This window comes from Ornithorhynchus anatinus, chromosome 3 (genome assembly GCF_004115215.2).
Source record: "Ornithorhynchus anatinus isolate Pmale09 chromosome 3, mOrnAna1.pri.v4, whole genome shotgun sequence".
In the NCBI taxonomy this organism is placed as follows: domain Eukaryota; kingdom Metazoa; phylum Chordata; class Mammalia; order Monotremata; family Ornithorhynchidae; genus Ornithorhynchus; species Ornithorhynchus anatinus.
The window spans coordinates 38,081,260-38,087,259 of NC_041730.1; positions in this window are offsets into that span (position 1 = coordinate 38,081,260).

The window sequence follows — 6,000 nt, forward strand, 5'->3', positions numbered from 1 at the left end:
AAGCAGTTTCAGATACTTTCAAACCTGAAAGGATGATTTTCCTGCAGATTAATAATGCCTTAGGACTATTTCTCCAAGGAAAACAAAAACAGTTGGCAGACTTAGCCTAACATTCAGGTGGGAAAACTAGTGTGAAATGCGGCAACTTTACCGACATCAGTCCGAATGTTAGGATGGTATCAAGGTTGGGACTTGGGTTTGGACATACAAACATCCATCTTTTATTTTGGATTTGGATCCCCAGGTAGCAAGGCTGAGACTTGGGTTTGGACACCCAATTCTCCATGTTTTATTTTGGTTTTGGTTCCCTGGATTCCATCCTTCTTTCAAAGTCCTTGAATATCAAGATCAAATCTTTCTGCATATATATTTCTCCACTGATGGCTTTATGTGGAAGACTCAGCTCCAGACAAACTAGCATAGCAAGAGTATATATAAAGGAGGTTTAGCTGTTTGAGTCAAATTCAAATTGATAAAAGGTGACTATCAGACTGAAAGCCCATGCCTTTTCATCCTACCAGATCTCTCCCGCAATAGAGGAGGCTAAGGTGAGGCAGCGGACAGACATGCTGAGTTAGAGTCTATTCTGGACAGGACTGGCCTGTGTCTCTTTTCCCTACCCCCTCCCCACTGCTGGGCCAGCGTTGAGACAATGGCTACCAGAAAAAAAACAGCAGCACAGTTGCACAAGCACTGAGAAGCAGCATGGCCAAGTGGATAGATCACAGGCCTGGGAGACAGAAGGATCCCGGGTGCTAATCTCAGCTCTGCAACTTGTCTTCTGTGTGACCTTGGTCAAGTCACTTCACTTCTCTGTGCCTAAGTGACCTCATCTGAGAAGCAGCGTGGCTCAGTGGAAAGAGCATGGGCTTGGGAGTCAGAGGTCATGGGTTTGAATGCCGCTCTGCCCCTTGTCAGCTGTGTGACTGTGGGCAAGTCACTTAACTTCTCTGTGCCTCAGTTCCCTCATCTGTCAAATGGGGGTTAACTGTGAGCCTCACGTGGGACAACCTTTCATTCATTCAATAGTATTTATTGAGCGCTTACTATGTGCAGAGCACTGTACTAAGCGCTTGGGATGAACAAGTTGGCAACAGATAGAGACAGTCCCTGCCGTTTGACGGGCTTACAGTCTAATCGGGGGAGACGGACAGACAAGAACAATGGCACTAAACAGCGTCAAGGGGAAGAACATCTCGTAAAAACAATGGCAACTAAATAGAATCAAGGCGATGTACAATTCATTAACAAAATAAATAGGGTAACGAAAATATATACAGTTGAGCGGACGGGTACAGTGCTGTGGGGATGGGAAGGGAGAGGTGGAGGAGCAGAGGGAAAAGGGGAAAATGAGGCTTTAGCTGCGGAGAGGTAAAGGGGGGATGGCAGAGGGAGTAGAGGGGGAAGAGGAGCTCAGTCTGGGAAGGCCTCTTGGAGGAGGTGATTTTTAAGTAAGGTTTTGAAGAGGGAAAGAGAATCAGTTTGGCGGAGGTGAGGAGGGAGGGCGTTCCAGGACCGCGGGAGGACGTGACCCAGGGGTCGACGGCGGGATAGGCGAGACCGAGGGACGGCGAGGAGGTGGGCGGCAGAGGAGCGGAGCGTGCGGGGTGGGCGGTAGAAAGAGAGAAGGGAGGAGAGGTAGGAAGGGGCAAGGTGATGGAGAGCCTTGAAGCCTAGAGTGAGGAGTTTTTGTTTGGAGCGGAGGTCGATAGGCAACCACTGGAGTTGTTTAAGAAGGGGAGTGACATGCCCAGATCGTTTCTGCAGGAAGATGAGCCGGGCAGCGGAGTGAAGAATAGACCGGAGCGGGGCGAGAGAGGAGGAAGGGAGGTCAGAGAGAAGGCTGACACAGTAGTCTAGCCGGGATATAACGAGAGCCCGTAATAGTAAGGTATTAGTAAGTAAGACAACCTGATTACCCTGTGTCTACCCCAGCGCTTAGAACTGTGCTCGGCACAGAGTAAGTGCTTAACAAATACCAACATTATTATTATTATTATCTGTAAAAGTGGAGATTAAGACTGTGAGCCCCTTGTGGGAGATGGACTGTGTCCAACCTGATTAGCTTGTATCTACCCCATCGCTTAGCACAGTGACTGGTACAGAGTAAGTGCTTAACAAATACCATTTTAAAAAAAGTGCTAAGAAGGCTACATAACCTAGCACTGCATATTCATGGATTCACTTTCCTCATCCTCCTCTCCTCTCACAAAGCAAATTGGACCTGACAGGCCCAGTGAAATAAAAAAAGTGAACTGTTACAGGTTTGACTCTCACTCCATTTAGCTAGGCCAAGCAGACCCCCCCCACAAACTTTTCACTGGCAGAGTTGCCTAATGGAGAGCATAATCCTGGGAATCAGAATAACTGGTTCTAATTGCTGCTCTTCCAGTGGCCTTCTATGTGGTCTTCAGCAAGTCATTTAACTTTTATGCACCTCAGATACTTCACCTGTAAAGCATTGTAGCCTAGTGGAAAGACTAGGTCTGGGAGTCAGAGGACCCAAGTTCTATTCTTGGCTCTGCCACTGACTGCTTTGTGACCTGGGACAAGTCACTTAACATCTCTGGGCCTCAGTTTTCTCAACTGTAAAATGGGGATTCAATATCTGTTCTCCCTCCTAGTGAGGCTGTGGGCCCCATGTGGTACAAGGACTGTATTCATTCATTCATTCATTCAATAGTATTTATTGAGCGCTTACTATGTGCAGAGCACTGTACTAAGCGCTTGGAATGAACAAGTCGGCAACAGATAGAGACAGTCCCTGCCGTTTGACGGGCTTACAGTCTAATCGGGGGAGACGGACAGACAAGAACAATGGCAATAAATAGAGTCAAGGGGAAGAACATTTCGTAAAAACAATGGCAACTAAATAGAATCAAGGTGATGTACATTTCATTAACAAAATAAATAGGGTAATAAATATATACAGTTGAGCAGACGAGTACAGTGCTGAGGGGATGGGAAGGGAGAGGAGGAGGAGCAGAGGGAAATGGGGGGAAAAGAGGGTTAAGCTGCGGAGAGGTGAAGGGGGGGGTGGTAGAGGGAGTAGAGGGAGAAGGGGAGCTCAGTCTGGGAAGGCCTCTTGGAGGAGGTGAGTTTTAAATAGGGTTTTGAAGAGGGGAAGAGAATCAGTTTGGCGGAGGTGAGGAGGGAGGGCATTGCAGGACCACGGGAGGACGTGGCCCAGGGGTCGACGGCGGGATAGGCGAGACCGAGGGACGGTGAGGAGGTGAGCGGCGGAGGAGCGGAGCGTGCGGGGTGGGCGGTAGAAAGAGAGAAGGGAGGAGAGGTAGGAAGGGGCAAGGTGATGGAGAGCCTTGAAGCCTAGAGTGAGGAGTTTTTGTTTGGAGCAGAGGTTGATAGGCAACCACTGGAGTTGTTTAAGAAGGGGAGTGACATGCCCAGATCATTTCTGCAGGAAGATGAGCCGGGCAGCAGAGTGAAGAAGAGACTGGAGCGGGGCGAGAGAGGAGGAAGGGAGGTCAGAGAGAAGGCTGACACAGTAGTCTAGCCGGGATATAACGAGAGCCCGTAACAGTAAGGTAGCCGTCTGGGTGGAGAGGAAAGGGCGGATCTTGGCGATATTGTAGAGGTGAAACCGGCAGGTCTCGGTAACGGATAGGATGTGTGGGGTGAACGAGAGAGACGAGTCAAGGATGACACTGAGATTGCGGGCCTGAGAGACAGGAAGGATGGTCGTGCCATCCACGGTGATAGAGAAGTCTGGGAGAGGACCAGGTTTGGAAGGGAAGATGAGGAGCTCAGTCTTGCTCATGTTGAGTTTTAGGTGGCGGGCCAACATCCAGGTGGAGACATCCTGGAGGCGGGAGGAGATGTGAGCCTGAAGGGAGGGGGAGAGGACAGGGGCGGAGATGTAGATCTACGTGTCATCTGCGTAGAGATGGTAGTCAAAGCCGTGAGAGCGAATGAGTTCACCGAGGGAGTGAGTGTAAATGGAGAACAGAAGAGGGCCAAGAACTGACTCTTGAGGAACTCCAACAGTTAAAGGATGGGAGGGGGAGGAGGCGCCAGACCTGATCAACACATATCTACCCCAGAGCCTAGAACAGTGCTTGATTCAATTATTATTATTATCATCTGTAAAACCAGTAGAGGATACCTGATTTCCCTGCCTCTTAGATTTTGAACCTCATGTGGGACAAGGAACTATGTCTGATCTGACACTTCTGGCCTGCCCCTGAGCTTGGCATATAGAATTTTATTGAATACAATAATTATTATTTTATACTCAGTGCATAGAATTAATGGCAATATTAGGTGACAAATGACCAGAACCTTACTATGTTCATCTTGACACAATTCTGGCAGAAGTCTGTTTTTAATCGTAGAATGTGTACGAGGGAAGTACGAGGGAAGTTCTGGAATGACAATAGATACTATATAGGGTTTATTGCTCTAGACTGTAAAGTTGTCCTCTATACTGTAAGCTCCTTATGGACAGTGAATATGCCTGTGATACTATATTCTCCCAAGCGCTTGTACAGTAAGCGCTCAATAGTACAATTAGCTGACTGGCCGCTAAGACCAGACTGAGGCCTAACACTGAGAAGCAGCATGGTTCAGTAGAAAGATCCCGGGCTTGGGAGTCAGAGGTCATAGGTTCTAATCCCATTTTCACCGCTTGTCAGCTGTGTGACTTTGGGCAAGTCATTTAACTTCTCTGTGACTCAGTTACCTCATCTATAAAATGGAGATTAAAACTGTGAGCCCCACGTGGGGCATCCTGATCACCTTGTATCCTCCCCCAGCGCTTAGAACAGTGCTTTGCACATAATAAGTGCTTAACAAATGCCATTATTATCATTATTATCATTATTATTATCATTATTATTATTAAGAATGGGAGACCTGAGTTTTGAAGTGTCGACCACTAGAGGGCATAAGATACATTATGTTGAAATGGATAAAAACGGTATTTGTGCTTAGTCCAAGGAGCAACGTTAACTCCGTCTGGTTGCCCTAGCTTCATTTTCATTTGGAATCTCATATGAGGGGGTCTTGGACCCTAGAAATTGTATTTCCCTCAATAGACTAATTCCCTTATCCTAAAGATCCAATTGTTCTTAGCTCTGTTGTAAATGAAGAATGGGAAGAAGTGTGGAAAACTTGGGGAATAGAACAGAGAAATCATTTTGATGTCAGCATTTTGGATTAACACAGACTTTTAAGAGCTTTGGTCACCAGGAGCTGAATCTCTGTTGTGTGACTGAATGCTATTCCTGTCCAATCTTTAAGCGAGAGAAATAGAATGAGAGACAGAAAGAAAGAAAGAGATTGAGTTCTGTTCTCTGGATTCGGTGGTGATGCAACTGTCTGGGAAAACTTTTTTATTCCTATTGATGTGTGATAAGATCCCTGGGTTACCAGCAATCAATCCTATATTGTATGCATGCACAAACTGCTCCTGTTACCTGTTTTTATTGTTGCTTCTCCCTCTTAGGGTAGCTATTTTTCCAAAGCCTCCATTCTAAGACCCCATTTCTGACTGCTGCACAACAATTGTCTGTGTTCTGCTGCTGTCTTCCAATTGTTATGCCCCAACATTTGAGCTTTTGCTTCACTGGGTCTTTAAAATGGGAAACAGCAGGACCTAGTGGACAGAGCATGGGCCTGGGAGTCAGAAGGTCATGAGTTCTAATCCCGGAATCCCCCAATTGTCTGCTGAGTGACTTTGGGCAAATCACTTCTCTGTAACTCAGTTCCCTCAACTGTAAAATGGGGATTAAGACTGTGACCCTATGTGGGATAGAGAATGTGTCCAACCCTATATCTTGTATCCATTCCAGGATTTAGAAGAGTGGCCTAGCACATAGTAGGTGTTTAACAAATACCATTATTATTATAATTATTATTAGAGCACAGCTCTTGGAGTCAGAAGGACCTGGGTTCTAACCCTGGCTCTGCCACTTGACTTCTGTGTGACTTTGGACAAGTCACTATCTTTATCTGGGCCTCAGTTACCTCCTGTGTAAATAT